Source organism: Canis lupus, chromosome 12 (assembly GCF_011100685.1).
Source record: "Canis lupus familiaris isolate Mischka breed German Shepherd chromosome 12, alternate assembly UU_Cfam_GSD_1.0, whole genome shotgun sequence".
Lineage (NCBI taxonomy): Eukaryota > Metazoa > Chordata > Mammalia > Carnivora > Canidae > Canis > Canis lupus.
The window spans coordinates 13,656,438-13,674,490 of NC_049233.1; the positions used below are offsets into that span (position 1 = coordinate 13,656,438).

The following is an 18,053-nucleotide window of genomic DNA, read 5'->3' on the forward strand; positions in this document are numbered from 1 at the left end:
ACACAAAGTTCTTTTCTTCTTGCTAATATCCTATACCACTTATTCAGATATTCAGCCCACAAATTTAGTCTCTTGAAGCCCTAACCTCAAAAAGTGTTTTGAAATGTGAATTAAGGGAGTCCTTTTCATCCACAGAATTTTTTCCCCCAACTACAGCTTATACAGACAAGGGGAGATGATTACCATGAAAATCTGAATTTCAGATTATCTGTCATATTTAAATCATTTTAATTTTGAAAATAAACCGCACCACATACTTAAACAAAAATGCGGATTCACTCCTACACAATTGAAGGGCAACAAGTCCCTTGCCATTCCCAAAACACCATAAAGCTTAACCGAACTGTCAAAAACAACCATTTCAGCACTCAGAAAAATCAACCATAGGCTTACAACCAACTGAGAAATGGCTATTAATAAAAGCCACTTAATTTTGTGCAAGAATGGCATTAGTGGTGACACTTTTTCCTGGGGATTCTGATCGACCCCTAGCTCTGTGTGTACAGTTAGGGCGGGCATATTGTGATAACCGGAAGTTTTGCTGCTGCTGTAAAAGAGGGGGTTGCCCGATTTAATGTGCCATCAGTTACAATGGTATCTTAGTGGCACATGGAAGAAAGAGGGCTACTGCTTCCAACCGTTTGAAGTGTTGGGTCTTTCTCAGGCAAGCAACAGCCTGGCAGGCAGGTGATAAACTTAATAGAAAATTCTGGGAGGTGAGGCAGCAACAAGGGGTCACCTGAGATCACCAAATATCCTGCACTGACTGAGGTTGATATATGTGCAGCAGACATTAGATTGGGTGTAAGCCACTCAGATATGTCCTTATAAAACAGAACCGGCGCTAACAAACAGAGGAGATACCTCAGAACCCAGTGGAAAATAAGAGCCAGGAAAAACTTAAAATAGCCTAAACCGAATATGCTTCCCAAATCAGCACAGATCTATAACCGGAGAGGAAGCCTTATGGCTCAAACTATTTGAGCACAATTTCTGACCAATTATTGGTAAAGCAGAAACAGAGGAAACCACCTAAGAAGCTAGTCTTAAAAATAAAGATGGTTAAAAAAACAAGAACAAAAATCACCAAACAGAGACACATCAGGGACAACACAGTTTGGGGATTAGTCTAAATAATTAATAACCACATAGAAAGAACCACCACCACCCTCGGGGGGGAAAAAAAATCAGAATCTAGAACTGCTATAAAATATTATCTAGGAGGAGGGGCAGGATGGCAGAAGAGAGGGTCTCCAAATCACCTGTCCCTACCAAATAACGTAGATAACCTTCAAATCATCCTGAAATTCTGCGAATTCGGCCTAAGATTTAAAGAGAGAACAGCTGGAATGCTACAGTGAGAAGAGCTCACGCTTCTAAAAAGGTATAAAGACCGGGGAGGGAAGGAGAGAAATAAACAAAAGGCCTCCAAGGGGGAGGGGCCCCCGAGGAGCCGGGCTGAGGCCGGGGCGAGTGTCCTCAGGACAGGAGAGCCCCGACCCGGAGAAGCAGGAGCTGCACCGACCTTCCCGGGCGGAAAGGGGCTCGCGGGGAGGTGGAGCAGGACCCAGGAGGGCGGGGATGCCCTCGGGCTCCCGGGGACACTAACAGAAACCTGCGCCCCAGGAGAGTGCGCCGAGCTCCCTAAGGGCTGCAGCGCGCACGGCTGGACCCGGAGCAGCTCGGGGGGCTCGGGGGCGGCTCCGCGGAGGGGGCTGCAGGGCGGGAGCGCGAATCCAACAGCGCAGGACCCAGAGCACAGGGCGCCGGGACACAGCCCAGGATCTGGCCTCCCCTGGGACAGGCAGAGGCCGGGAGGGCCCAGGACAGCAAGGACGCTCTTGCCCGGAGCCTCCAGGCCCTGCAGACGGAGCTACTGCGGGAGCTGAATCCAGGGCTCCAGAGCTGGCCCCGCCACTGCGGTTGTTCCTCCAGAGGCCTCACGGGGTAAACAACCCCCACAAAGCCCTGCACCAGGCAGGGGGCAGAGCAGCTCCCCCAATTGATAACACCTGAAAATCAGCACAACAGGCTCCTCCCCCAGAAGACCAGCTAGACGGACAAGTTCCAGGGGAAGTCAAGGGACTTAAAGTATACAGAATCAGAAGATACTCCCCTCTGTTTTTTTTGTTTCTTGCTTTTTGGCTTTTTGATTTCTGTTTGCTTCCCCCACCCTTTTTTCCATTCTTTCTTTTTCTTTCTTTTTCTTTTTCTTCTTTTTTTCTTCCTTTTTTTTTTTTTCTCTCTTTTCTTTCCTTCTTTCTCTCCTCTCTTTTTCTCCTTTTCCCAATACAACTTGCTTTTGGCCACTCTGCACTGAGCAAAATGACTAGAAGGAAACCTCACTTCAAAAGAAAGAATCAGAAACAGTCCTCTCTCCCACAGAGTTACAAAATCTGGATTACAATTCAATGTCAGAAAGCCAATTCAGAAGCACTATTATACAGCTACCGGTGGCTCTAGAAAAAAGCATAAAGGACTCAAGAGACTTCATGACTGCAGAATTTAGAGCTAATCAGGCAGAAATTAAAATCAGTTGAATGAGATGCAATCCAAACTAGAAGTCCTAACGACGAGGGTTAACGAGGTGGAAGAACGAGTGAATGACATAGAAGACAAGTTGATGGCAAAGAGGGAAACTAAGGAAAAAAGAAACAACTAAAAGACCATGAAGATAGATTAAGGGAAATAAATGACAGCCTGAAAAAGAAAAACCTACGTTTAATTGGGGTTCCCGAGGGCGACGAAAGGGACAGAGGGCCAGAATATGTATTTGAACAAATTCTAGCTGAAAACTTTCCTAATCTGGGAAGGAAAACAGGCATTCAGATCCAGGAAATAGAGAGACCCTCCCCCCCCCTAAAATCAATAAAAACCGTTCAACACCTCGACATTTAATAGTGAAGCTTGCAAATGCCAAAGATAAAGAGAAGATCCTTAAAGCTGCAAGAGACAAGAAATCCCTGACTTTTATGGGGAGGAGTATTAGGGTAACAGCAGACCTCTCCACAGAGACCTGGCAGGCCAGAAAGGGCTGGCAGGATATATTCAGGGTCCTAAATGAGAAGAACATGCAACCAAGAATACTTTATCCAGCAAGGCTCTCATTCAAAATGGAAGGAGAGATAAAGAGCTTCTAAGACCAGCAGGAACGTAAAGAATATGTGACCTCTAAACCAGCTCTGCAAGAAATTTTAAGGAGGACTCTTAAAATTCCCCTTTAAGAAGTTCAGTGGAACAATCCACAGAAACAAGGACTGAATAGATATCATGATGACACTAAACTCATTATCTTTCAATAGTAACTCTGAACGTGAACGGGCTTAATGACCCCATCAAAAGGCGCAGGGTTTCAGACTGGATAAAAAAGAAGGACCCATCTATTTGCTGTCTACAAGAGACTCATTTTAGACAGAAGGACACCTACAGCCTAAAAATAAAAGGTTGGAGAACCATTTACCATTTGAATGGTCCTCAAAAGAAAGCAGGGGTAGCCATCCTTATATCAGATAAACTAAAATTTACCCCGAAGACTGTAGTGAGAGATGAAGAGGGACACTATATCATACTTAAAGGATCTATCCAACAAGTGGACTTAACAATCCTCAATATATATGCCCCGAATGTGGGAGCTGCCAAAAATATAAACCAATTAATAACCAAAGTAAAGAAATACTTAGATAATAATACATTTATACTTGGTGACTTCAATCTAGCTCTTTCTATACTCGATAGGTCTTCTAAGGACAACATCTCCAAAGAAACGAGAGCTTTAAATGATACACTGGACCAGATGGATTTCACAGATATCTACAGAACTTTACATCCAAACTCAACGGAATACACATTCTTCTCAAGTGCACATGGAACTTTCTCCAGAATAGAACACATACTGGGTCACAAATCGGGTCTGAACCGATACCAAAAGATTGGGAACGTCCCCTGCATATTCTCAAACCAAAATGCCTTGAAATTAGAACTAAATCACAACAAAAAGTTGGAAGGACCTCAAACACGTGGAGGTTAAGGACCATCCTGCTAAAAGATAAAAGGGCCAACCAGGAAATTAAGGAAGAATTAAAACGATTGATGGAAACTAATGAGAATGAAGATACGACCATTCAAAATCTTTGGGATGCAGCAAAACCAGTCCTAAGGGGGAAAAACATCGCAATACAAGCATCCATTAAAAACTCGAAAGAGGGATCCCTGGGTGGCGCAGTGGTTTGGCGCCTGCCTTTGGCCCAGGGCGCGATCCTGGAGACTCGGGATCGAATCCCACGTCGGGCTCCCTGCATGGAGCCTGCTTCTCCCTCTGCCTGTGTCTCTGCCTCTCTCTCTCTCTCTCTGTGACTATCATGAATAAATAAATAAAATCTTTAAAAAAAAAAAAAAACTCGAAAGAACTCAAATACGAAAGCTAAACTTACAGTAAAGGAGCTAGAGAAAAATCAGCAAATAGATCCTACACCCAGCAGAAGAAAAGAGTTAATAAAGATTCGAGCAGAACTCAACGAAATCGAGACCAGAAGAACTGTGGAACAGATCAACAGAACCAGGAGTTGGTTCTTTGAAAGAATTAATAAGATAGATAAACCGTTAGCCAGCCTTATTAAAAAGAAGAGAGAGAAGACTCAAATTAATAAAATCATGAATGAGAAAGGAGAGATCACTACCAACACCAAGGAAATACAAACGATTTTAAAAACATATTATGAACAGCTATACGCCAATAAATTAGGCAATCTAGAAGAAATGGACGCATTCCTGGAAAGCCACAAACTACCAAAACTGGAACAGGAAGAAATAGAAAACCTGAACAGGCCAATAACCAGGGAGGAGATTGAAGCAGTCATCAAAAACCTCCCAAGACACAAGAGTCCAGGGCCAGATGGCTTCCCAGGGGAATTCTATCAAATGTTTAAAGAAGAAACCATACCTATTCTCCTAAAGCTGTTTGGAAAGATAGAAAGAGATGGAGTACTTCCAAATTCGTTCTATGAGGCCAGCATCACCTTAATTCCAAAACCAGACAAAGACCCCACCAAAAGGGAGAATTACAGACCAATATCCCTGATGAACATGGATGCAAAAATTCTCAACAAGATACTGGCCAATAGGATCCAACAGTACATTAAGAAAATTATTCACCATGACCAAGTAGGATTTATCCCCGGGACACAAGGCTTATTCAACACTCGTAAAACAATCAATGTGATTCATCATATCAGCAAGAGAAAAACCAAGAACCATATGATCCTCTCATTAGATGCAGAGAAAGCATTTGACAAAACACAGCATCCATTCCTGGTCAAAACTCTTCAGAGTGTAGGGATAGAGGGAACATTCCTCAACATCTTAAAAGCCATCTACGAAAAGCCCACAGCAAATATCATTCTCAATGGGGAAGCACTGGGAGCCTAGGAATAAACCTAACCAAAGACGTAAAGGATCTATACCCTCAAAGCTATAGAACACTTCTGAAAGAAATTGAGGAAGACACAAAGAGATGGAAAATATTCCATGCTCATGGATTCGCAGAATTAATGTTGTGAAAATGTCAATGTTACCCAGGGCAATTTACACATTTAATGAAATCCCTATCAAAATACCATGGACTTTCTTCACAGAGTTAGAACAAATTATTTTAAGATTTGTGTGGAATCAGAAAAGACCCCGAATAGCCAGGGGAACTTTAAATAAGAAAATCATATCTGGGGGCATCACAATGCCAGATTTCAGGTTGTACTACAAAGCTGTGGTCATCAAGACAGTGTGGTACTGGCACAAAAACAGACACATAGATCAATGGAACAGAATAGAGAACCCAGAAGTGGACCCTCAACTTTATGGTCAACTTATATTCGATAAAGGAGGAAAGACTATCCATTGGAAGAAAGACAGTCTCTTCAATAAATGGTGCTGGGAAAATTGGACATCCACATGCAGAAGAATGAAACTAGACCACTCTCTTTCACCATACACAAAGATAAACTCAAAATGGATGAAAGATCTAAATGGGAGACAAGATTCCATCAAAATCCTAGAGGAGAACACAGGCAACACCCTTTTTGAACTCGGCCACAGCAACTTCTTGCAAGATACATCCACGAAGGCAAAAGAAACAAAAGCAAAAATGAACTATTGGGACTTCATCAAGATAAGAAGCTTTTGCACAGCAAAGGATACAGTCAACAAAACTAAAAGACAACCTACAGAATGGGAGAAGATATTTGCAAATGACCTATCAGATAAAGGGCTAGTTTCCAAGATCTAGAAAGAACTTATTAAACTCAACACCTAAGAAACAAACAATCCAATCATGAAATGGGCAAAAGACATGAAGAGAAATCTCACAGAGGAAGACATAGACATGGCCAACATGCACATGAGGAAATTCTCTGCATCACTTGCCATCGGGAAATACAAATCAAAACCACAAGGAGATACCACCTCACACAGTGAGAATGGGGAAAATTAACAATGCAGGGAACCACAAATGTTGGAGAGGATGCAGAGAAAAGGGAACCCTCTTACACTGTTGTGGGAATGTGAACTGGTGCAGCCACTCTGGAAAACTGTGTGAAGGTTCCTCAAAGAGTTAAAAATAGACCTGCCCTACGACCCAGCAATTGCACTGTTGGGGATTTACCCCAAAGATACAGATGCAATGAAACGCCGGGACACCTGCACCCCGATGTTTCTAGCAGCAATGTCCACAATAGCCAAACTGTGGAAGGAGCCTCGGTGTCCAACGAAAATTGAGTGGATAGAGAAGATGTGGTTTATGTATACAATGGAATATTACTCAGCCATTAGAAATGAAAAATACCCACCATTTGCTTCAACGTGGATGGAACTGGAGGGTATTATGCTGAGTGAAGTAAGTCAATCGGAGAAGGACAAACATTATATGTTCTCATTCATTTGGGGAATATAAATAATAGTGAAAGGGAATATAAGGGAAGGGAGAAGAAATGTGTGGGAAATATCAGAAAGGGAGACAGAACATAAAGACTCCTAACTCTGGGAAACGAACTGGGGGTGGTGGAAGGGAAGGAGGGCAGGGGGTGGGGGTGAATGTGTGACGGGCACTGAGGAGGGCACTTGACGGGATGATCACTGGGTGTTATTCTGTATGTTGGTAAATTGAACACCAATAAAAATAAATATATTATTAAAAAAATATTATCTAAAACATCCAGTGTTCAACATAAAGAAATTATGAGACATATAAAGAAACACAAAAGTGTAACCTACTGACTCAGGAAAAAAGAGGTCAATTGAAACAACTTCTGAATGTCCTTTTATGTTGGATTTAACATATAAAGACTACAAAGCATCTATTTTAAATTAATTCAAAGAACTAAACATGTTCCATCATGTTCAGAGATCTAAATCATGACATCAATGATCTAATGAATGGAGTATCATTAAAAATATATTAAAAAAAATCAAAATTCTGAAGTTGAAAAATATAATAATTGAAATTAATAATTCATTAGAATGGTTCAATAACAAATTTGACCTGTCAAAATATAGAATCAGTAAATTTGATCTTAAATCTACAGAAATGGCTGAAAACCAAATTGGATTTTTAAAAAAAGCAGCAACATTAATCAACACATCAAATCTCAAGAAACCCCAAGTAGAATAAACTCCCAAGATATTCATATGCAGACATATTATTTGCCCCCCAAAACAAGAGAAAACTACAAAAGCACCAGAGGAAAAATGACTGGTCCCATATAGAGAATCACAATAACACTAACAGATAACTACACATTAAAAGTAATAATAATAATAATAATAAATAAAAAGAAGGCAAGGAGCAGTCGAATACCATGTTCAAAGTGCTAAAGGAAAAAAATTACCAACCAAGAAATCTATACTCAGCAAAACCATTTTTCATAAATATATGCCCAGATAAAGATTCAAAAAAGATGTTGCTAGCAGACTTATCTTTTAGGAAACTACTAAAGCAAATCTTTCAGATTGAAATGAATGTGACGTGATCAACAAGTGGGCATATATCAATTTCAAAATCTTCTCCCACAAAAAAAAAAAAAAAAAAAATCTTCTCCAGAACAAAGAAACAACACAATGAAAAGGAATCCTATGGAATGAGAGAAGATATTTGCAAACCATGTACAGAAAAAGAGTTAATATCCAAAATGTATAAAGAACTCATACGACTCAATAATAAAAAAAACAAACAATCTAATTAAAAAATGCACAGAGGAAGTGAATAGATAGTTTTCAGAAGATGACATCTAAGTGGTCCAGGTATACAAAAAGATGCTCAACATCAGTATTCCTTAGGGGAATGCAAATCAAAAGTATAATGAGGTATCACTGCTTCACACCTGTTATAACGGCTATCTTTAAGAAAACAAGAGATAAGTGCTGATGAGGGTGTGAAGAAAAGAAAACCTTAGAGACACTGTTGTCAGAAATGTAAATTGGTGCAGTACTATGGGAAATACTGGAGAGGTTCTTCAAAAATTAAAAATAGAATCACTAGCTATTCCACTTCTAGGCATGTATCCAAAGGAAATGAAAATAGGATCTCAAAGAGATGTCTGCACTCCCATGTTTACTGCAGCATAATTCAAAATAGCCAAGATATGGATGAAAAGTGAATGTCCATCAACGGATGAATGAATAAAAAAGATGTGTTACATATGTACAATGGAATACTTTTCAGTAATGAGAAGGAAGGAAATTCTGTAATTTACAACAACAACATGGATAGATCTCCAAGGCATTATGCTAAGTGACAGAAATCAGATATATAAAGAGAAATACTATATGATACTATTAATATGTGAAATCTGTAAAAGCCAAACTTGTGAAAACAGAGAATAGAATGGTGGTTACCATGGACTTGTGGGTATGGCAACTGGGGAGGTATTTAATAAAACAAACTTGTAACTAATACATAAGGTAGGTCCTAGAGATTAAATGCATGACATAACGATTATAGGCAATATTCTGTCATAGACTTCAAAGCTGCTAAGAAATTAGATCTTAAATGTTCTCACCATAGAAAAGAAATAGTAATTGCGTGAAGTCATATGGGGTGAGTTAACACTACAATGGTAATCATATTCTAATATATAAATGTATCAAAATAACACATTGTATGCCTTAAGCATATACAATGCTCTGCATCAATTAAATCTCAATAAAATGTATTTTAACTTTAACTAACATATTTATACATCACAAAGAATATAGTTATATTAACATATATTGATTATAATATATTTAATGATAAAATTTATTTAATGTGAAGAAAAAAGATGGGAAGTGACATGACAGTAACTCAAATCTAGCAAAAGAGTGCTGAAAATGACAAATATATGGGTAAATATAAAAGATCCTATAAATATACATGTTCCCATTTCTTCTCTTAACTTCTTTAAAAGACGTAAGATTATAAAAAGGAAATAATTATAACACTATGTACTAAAACTATAGTGATGTAATTTATGACAAGAGAACAAAGGAAGGGAGAAAAAAAGGATATACAAGCCTACCTCGGAGATATTGTAGGTTCACTTCCAACCCACTACAATAAAGTGAATTATCACAATAAACCTAGTTAAATGAATATTTTGGCTTCCTACTGCATATAAAAGTTATGTTTATATCACACTATAGTTTATTAGGTCTGCAATAGCATTATGTCTTAAAAATTTTCAGTACCTTAACTTAAAAGTACTTCATTACTAAAAAATGCTAACCATAATCTGAGTTTTCAATGAGTCATAATCACTGATCATAGATCACCATAACAAATATAATTATAATGAAAAAGTTTGAAATATTGTGACAATTATCAAAATGTAACACAGAGATCCAGAGAGCAAATGTTGTTGGAAAAAAATGGCACCGACAGACCATAAACCTTCAATTTGTTAAAAATGATTACCTATAAAACACAAAATGTAAAACGAGGTATACCTATGTATTAGAATAAAGCTTCTATATTTTACTAGAATTAAGGTAGTATTCCTGAAATAAAATACAATAAATATAGATGCATATTGGAATACCAGGAACCACCACAAAAAATATTTTTTAAAAACAGTCTACAAAATAAACAGAGAAGCTAAAATGGTGAACTAAAAAATATTTCACAGAAAGGAAGACAGTAAGGAGGCACAGAGCATTAAAAAGATGTGAGACAGAGAACAAACAGCAAAAGAGCAGGTGTGTAAATCCCACCATAACTATACATATATTAAGTATGAAAATATTAAACAGAACACTCAACTCACAGGACACCAGCAATAGAAGACAAAATGGATAAATCAGATTTGATTAAAATGGAAAACTTCTGCATTTCAAAAGACAACATTAAGGAAATGAAAAAATTCAGAGATGGGAAATATTTGCAAATACACATCTGATGGACTTTTGTTCACAATACATAAAGATGTATTCTTAAAACTAAGATGATGAACAATTCAATTAAAAAATGGGCACAAAACATTTCTCCAAAGAAGATATACCAAAGGACAATAAGATAATGAAATGATGTCCAATATTACTAGTCATTAAGGAAATAAAAAACAAACCCATAAGGAGATATCACTTTATAACTACTAGGATAGCCGTTATCAAAAAGACCACAAGTGCTGGTAAGGATGTGAAAAAAATGGAATCCTTATATACTGCTGGTGTGAATATAAAACAGTACAGCCACTTTAGAAAAACAGTTTGACATTTTCTTAAGAATTTAAACATAACCTTACCATACAACCCAGCAAATTCCCTCCAAGGAATCCATCCAAGAGAGTAGAAGACATATGTTCACTCAAAGAACTATATGCATTTGTTCATATCAGCATTGTTCTTAAGACTCAAAAAGTAAACATAATCCAAATGTCCATCAGCTAGTAAATGGGAAAAAATGTGGTATGTCCATACAGGGGAATACTGGTTAGCAATGAAAATGAAGGAAATAATATCCATGCTACAATGTGGATGAACCTCAAATACATGCTATATGATAGCAGCCAGATGGAAAATACTCCATATATGTGATTCTCTTACATGAAATATTAAGAAAAGGCAAAATTATAGAAATGGAAAGGAAATCAATGGGTCTGAGAGCCAGACTGCAACCAAGATCAAAACAAGTTTAGGGGAAATCGGAAATGTTTAAAACTGGACTGTAGTGATGGTTATACATGCCTATAAATTTATGCAAAAACTGAACACTTAAAATAGTGACTTTTAAACTATGCAAAATATACTTCAATAAAGCAGACATAAAGACTAAGTAAAAAGTATTGTCAAGTGTATTTTTACTCCAACATTTATTTCAACTTTAGTGTTAGAGAATAATGCTCCACTTAATGATTGACATAGTTGGGCATCATCACCATCTTCTGAAATTTTAAAAGAAAAATCTCCTTACTACCTACAGCATTTAAATATAGCACTTATTAAATGTCTTCCTGATTTCAACCAGACTGTTTTTAAACCCACATCTAAGTGAGGCCCTTATTTTTATTATATAATTATTATTATAAACTAAAGATCAAAGGTAAAATTTAATGATTTAACACATATTTTGGGGAGAAACATCACATGTAAGTAATCAGAAAGAAAAATACAAATAAAAATTTTCTAACTTTAAAAAGTAACTTCTTTTATATTTACCAATTATTGTGTGTGAATTTTGTTGAAAAAAATATTGAGTCACATCCTGTCTAAAAAGTTTTTTTTTTTTTTCCTGGTTGTAGAAAATAATGTGAAGTTAAATTAAACAATTAATGATAAAAGCTGAAGAGAATGACTCATTAACACTGAACCCACGTGTTCAATTCTGGAAAAATCCTGATCTACATTTGGCTCAATGTTCAGAACTTCTTTCCTTTATTTCCCTAGTATTTATTGAACATCTGGTACATGATAGACCCCCCAAGGGGTAACAAGAAATACAAAATCTCCAAGCACAAAAGGCTTAGATTTCAATGAGGCCATAATGGAAAGTGTTAATATACAGTATAACTGTTGGAGAAGGAATATGCATAAAGAGTGGATGGGACTGCAACACACAGATGGACTCCAGGCATCTCTAGCAACTCAGGCAAGAGTCAGATCACCCAGGACACCTGCACTGTGCAATGTCACAGGAGGAGATGGCTAGGGGCATGAGGAGAGTTCTGAGTAAGCAAATGGGCTAATCACTTTGTCACTCTGGCAGCAGTAAGGAGGATGGATGAATTGGGACAATGGAGCAAAAGGTACATCTTAGTACCAAGGAGAGAGAAAGAGGCAGAAAACAGAGGGAATTCTCACTGGTGTGAGACAGTATATCATTGTGGTCTTGATTTGTATTTCCTTGATAGCAAGTGATGTGGAGCATTTTTTTCATGTGTTTGTTGGCCATGTGCATGTCTTCTTTGGTGAAATTTCTGTTCATGCCTTCTGCCCATTTCATGACTGCATTGTTTCTTGGGTGTTGAGTATGATATGTTCTTTATAGATCTTGGATAATAGCCCTTTAACTGATCTGTCATTTGCAAGTATCTTCTCCCTGTAGGTTGTCCTTTAGTTTTGTTGACTCTTTCTTTTGCTTGCAGAAGCTTTTTAACTTGATTAAGTACCAATAGTTCATTTTTGCTTTTGTTTCCCTTGCTTTCATAGATGTATCTTGCAAGAAGTGTCCAAGTTCAAAAAGGTTGTTGCCTGTGTTCTCCTCTAGGATTTTTTTTTAAAGATTTTATTTATTTATTCATGAGACACACAGGGAGAGAGACAGAGGCAGAGACACAGGCAGAGGGAGAAGCAGGCTCCATGTGGGGAACCCGATGTGGGACTCGATCCCAGGACTCCAGCAGGATCACGCCGTGGGCTGAAGGCAGGCACTAAATGGCTGAGCCACCAAGGATCTCCCTCCTCTAGGATTTTCATGGATTCTTGTCTCACATTTAAATTTTTTTTTAATTTTTATTTATTTATGATAGTCACAGAGAGAGAGAGAGAAAGAGGCAGAGACACAGGCAGAGGGAGAAGCAGGCTCCATGCACTGGGAGCCCGATGTGGGACTTGATCCCGGGTCTCCAGGATCGTGCCCTGGGCCAAAGGCAGGCACCAAACCGCTGTGCCACCGAGGGATCCCCTTGTCTCACATTTAAATCCAAACCATTTTGAATTTATCTTTGTGTATGATGTAAGAGAATGGTCCAGTTTCATTCTTCTGCATGTGGCTGTCCAATTTTCCCAACACCATTTATTGAAGAGACTGTCCTTTTTCCAGTGGATATTCTTTCCTGCTTTGTCAAATATTAGTTGACCATAGAGGTACCACCTCACATCAGTGAGAACTGCTAAAATGAACAAGACAGGAAACAATAAATGTTGGAGAGAATGTGGAAAAGGGGGAACCCTCTTGCACAGTTGGTGAGAATGCTAACTGGTGTGGAGGTTCTTCAAGAAGTTAAAAATAGAGGTACCCTATGACCCAAAGATACTCATGTAGTGAGTGGAGGTACCCTATGACCCAAAGATACTCATGTAGTGAAATGCCAGGACATCTGCACCCCAATGTTCATAACATCATTGTCCACAATAGCCAAACTGGGGAAGGAGCCACAATGTCCCTCGACAGATGAATGGAAAAAGAAGATGTGTGTGTGTGTGTGTGTGTGTATATATATATATATATACACACATACACATACATACACATACACACACACATAATGGAATATTACTCAGCCATCAGAAAGGATGTATACCCACCATTTGCTTCAATATGGATGGAACTGGAGGGTATTATGCTGAGTGAAATGAGTCAATTGGAGGAGGACAATCATCATGTGGTTTCACTTATACATGGAATACAATAGTGAAAGGGATTATAAGGGAAAGGAGGGGAACTGAGTGGGAAAAATTAAGAGAGGGAGAGAAACCATGAGAGACTCCTAACTCTGGGAAACAAACAAAGGATTGCAGAAGGGGAGGTGGGTAGGGAGATGGGGTAGCTGGCTGACAGGCACTGAGGAGGGCACTTGATGGGATGAGCACTGAGTGTTGTATGTTGGCAAATTGAATTTAAAAAAATAGGGATCCCTGGGTGGCGCAGCGGTTTGGCGCCTGCCTTTGGCCCAGGGCGCGATCCTGGAGACCCAGGATCAAATCCCACGTCAGGCTCCCGGTGCATGGAGCCTGCTTCTCCCTCTGCCTGTGTCTCTGCCTCTCTCTCTCTCTCTCTCTCTGTGTGACTATCATAAATAAATAAAAAAAAAAAAAAAAAAAAAAAAAAAAAAAAAAATTAAAAAAAAAAAAAAAATTGAATTTAAAAAAATAACAACATATAAGCAATTAATAAGAATTAGCATATATATTACATGTATATAACAATATAAACAACTAATAAAACAATAGGATTTTAGCAAAAAAAAATAAAACAAAAAAAAGAAAACAGGGAATTCACTTTTATTAGGGTAATACTAAAGATTAAAAAATTAAGGCTTCAACTGAGACACAGGAAATAAAGGAAAGTGGAAAGAATATGAAAGATTAGGTAGCAGTTGCATAATATACTGTTTTAATAAAGGAATTCATCATTACAGAGAAAATTAAGCAATAATTTCATGTTAACTTTCTACCATGTACTCCCAAAAGAAAGCAAAGCATTATTTATTGCTTATAACAACTGGATTACAAGTCACAGACCTGATCTATAAAAAGCTAAATTTATGTACCCACAAGAATGCCAAACTAGAGAAATAAAAATCCAAACATATATTTTTATATTTTTAATTTTTTCTAGATAAAGCAATTTCTAAATAGAGATTATAGGAAAGTCTAATTTTTGACAACTGTTCTCTTCCCAACAAGCACACATACATTGCCTTTACCCTCCCCCAGACACTATAAGGTGAATACTATTATCCCTATTTTACATATGAGGAAATCACATGTAATGTGATTACATTACACTCTGAGAGGTTAAGTAATGTGCCCAAAGTCACTAGATTTTAGTTATGCTGTACAAATTCTTTTGAAAATGTAAATTTATTCCAGTGCAATTGATAAATTAGCAAATAATATTCTAACTCAAATTTCATATGTGCTCATTTATGAGAGATTTCATCCACAAGAAACAAGATGAATACAAAAACCTGCACCTCGATAAACCAGGAATACATGAAAAGCATACACCATGTGAGGTGTGACTCTCATCCTTTCATCGTAACATCTATTATAATTTTCCGTCAGATTTCAGTAAGCCTCTTTGCATCAATCCACAGAAACTCACAATCTTGCAACACCTTCCATACTCACTTCAGCAAGGGAATAATATATTTTGAAATATAAAGTACCAAATGTATTGCAGTATTTATTTGTTAACCACTTAGCCTTTATGATCTTTTAAAAAAATATGTCACTAACAAGTTTTTGAGTATTATGCTTCCACAAGTCTGTCCTATGGCTTTCATTGTAGATTTTTGCATAGCATGGTGATTTTTTACCAACAAATGCTTGCATTAATACCTGAGCTCACTTGTGGAATAATATCCAAGTTTCCTCATTTCAGAGCCTGTATAGGTATAGGGTCTCCCCACCTTTAATACGTACTCATCCCAAACTGCATACCATGTGGTTTTTGAACATATTAAACTTCTAGTTCTCTTTCACATGAACTAGTGTGATTATATGTATTAATTCACCCAATTCTTCAGCCTAAAGGCCTTAGAATCAACTCTGACTTTATGTTCCACATCTGATTTTTTAGAAAATCTTGCCAACTACCTTCAAAATATTTCTACAATGTGATCACTTTCCACCATTTCCAACTACTACTGTCCTAATTCACATTGCCATCATCCATAGCAAGCTATTACAGGAGCCTCCAAGAGGATTTTTCTGCTTAAACCTTACACCTTTGTCTCATGAAATGTCTTCCTCTATACAGCAACTAAAGTAAGTATTTTAAATCTAATTATGTCCCTCTCTTAATCTGAGTCCTCCAATTAAAATATACTCATATATTCAAATAAAATCATAACCTCTGATGACAACCTGCAAGTTCTGCTCCTTTGTCCTTAGCTACCATATTCACTGTACTCTTACCAGTCTTTGCATTGTGCCTTGAACGTACCTAATACGTTCCCAACTAAAAGTTTTAACACAATCACTATTCCCTCAGATGGGAAATTCTCACCCCAGATACTGGTATAATTTCACTCAAATCTCTGCTCAAACATAACCTGTCAATTGGCTTTCCTTGGCCACCATATTGAAAATATCAACTTCCATCATATTATATTACTACTAAACCTGTTTTTTCTTCCTAGGACTTTTCACTATCAGACATATTGTGTATTTCTTTCTTTACTGTCTGCCTCTGCCAATAGAATGTAAGCTTCATGAAGACAGAAATTTCCTCTTGTTCACTATTGCACCTCCAGCAGCCTTAGCTCTTAACAGAAACACTAATGAAAAAATAGGAATTAGTAAGGACAACAGACATTAGGCTATATTTCTCATGTTCATTAAATAACTTTCAATAGTATAAAGTACAATGAATACTGAAATAATAAAAAAAAAACTGATGACTAAACCTACATAGAAACTGTATTATTAAATATTAAATGGAAAATGTGCATATTTGTGCTACTAAAGACAGGTCAAAAGTTATTGCTCAACATTCACAAAGTATTATATTGTTTGGGCTGCCAAGTCAATAGTTCCATAATTGAAATAGATCTTAAAAGTTCACTCACCCCATTAGGTTTAGTTTTTCTTACTAATATAAGATGGGGATTTTTCTACAACTCCACCCTGTCTAACCATCTATTTCCATGAATCACCCTCCACCATACAAAATGTACTCATATAATTACTTATAAAAGTAAAAATTATTTATATGGTTCATCTATTTGTTCTTTGTTAACAAAATATGGAAGAGTTTATCTGTCATATGATTTAAATTTCTAGAAAAATTCACTTAGACATCTTCATATTTAGAATCATCTCAGGAAAAGACTGTATTTTGAGAAACAATGAAGAAGGGAGAAAAAAAGAGACTTTAAAGATTATCTAGCCCAGGGACTTAACACTTTTTTTTTAAAAAAGATTTTGTTTATTCATGAGAGACACAGTGAGAGACAGAGACATAGGCAGAGAGAGAAGCAGGCTTCTCACGGGGAGCCCAATGTAGGATTCAATCCCAGGACCCAGAACCATGGTTCCGGGAACCTCAGCCAAAGGCAGATGCTCAACCACTAAGCCACCCAAGGGTCCTTTCTTTTCTTTGTTTAAGCAGCTAGAATTTTGTCCTTAAAATCTTAGGTGAGAACCCAATACATGAAACTTACACTGATCTATTTTAGGCATGGGGTGAGGAGAAAAAACAATGGGTCTACAAAGAAGAGGGATCCTGAGATCTTGATGGTTTATTCCTCTAGGATTTCAATATTCATCCCATTTACTATGACTCTCTCTAGCAAACTCCAAAGAGGAAAGTGTTCCTTCTAGTCAAAGTGGTACTCTTTAATGAGACAAGAGAATGTAGTTTCAAATATGACTATAGGAGCTGACTGTCCTCCATTAATAGTGAAGATGAAATTTAACAAAGTCAACTGCATAAAAGCATTGTGTGCAGTTTATAAAACAAATCCCACTTGCTGAACAAAACCATTTTGGGGGCTGAGAAGTAATTCTTGGTTCCTTATTTACAGAAAAATTAAAAGTGAGGTTTCATTTTGCATTGCTCAAGACAAATTCACCATGGTAATACATCCTAGTGACAAGATATCCCACTATCTCTATGTACATTTGTGCTTGTCAATTATGTCCTGATATGTTCTGTAAAAATAATCACTTTATCTGTAACATGTTTGAAAATGATACCTAATATGTTATCTATTCCTCTTCTAGTTCTAAGAAATCAATTTTAAATGAACATAATCAATGAACCTCATAGCCAGTTTTGCTGATCATATTTTATTATATGAGAGAGTTCTATATGATATGTATCTCTGCCCAAACACAAAACAAAATAAAGTCAAAACCATACTTAG

General features: G+C 37.3%; 1 protein-coding gene across 7 annotated transcripts in view; it reads right to left on the reverse strand.

Annotated features, from left to right (window-relative positions):
- Positions 1–18,053, reverse strand: part of SUPT3H (SPT3 homolog, SAGA and STAGA complex component) — a 530,131-nt gene that overhangs the window by 305,223 nt on the left and 206,855 nt on the right. The window lies entirely within an intron of this gene.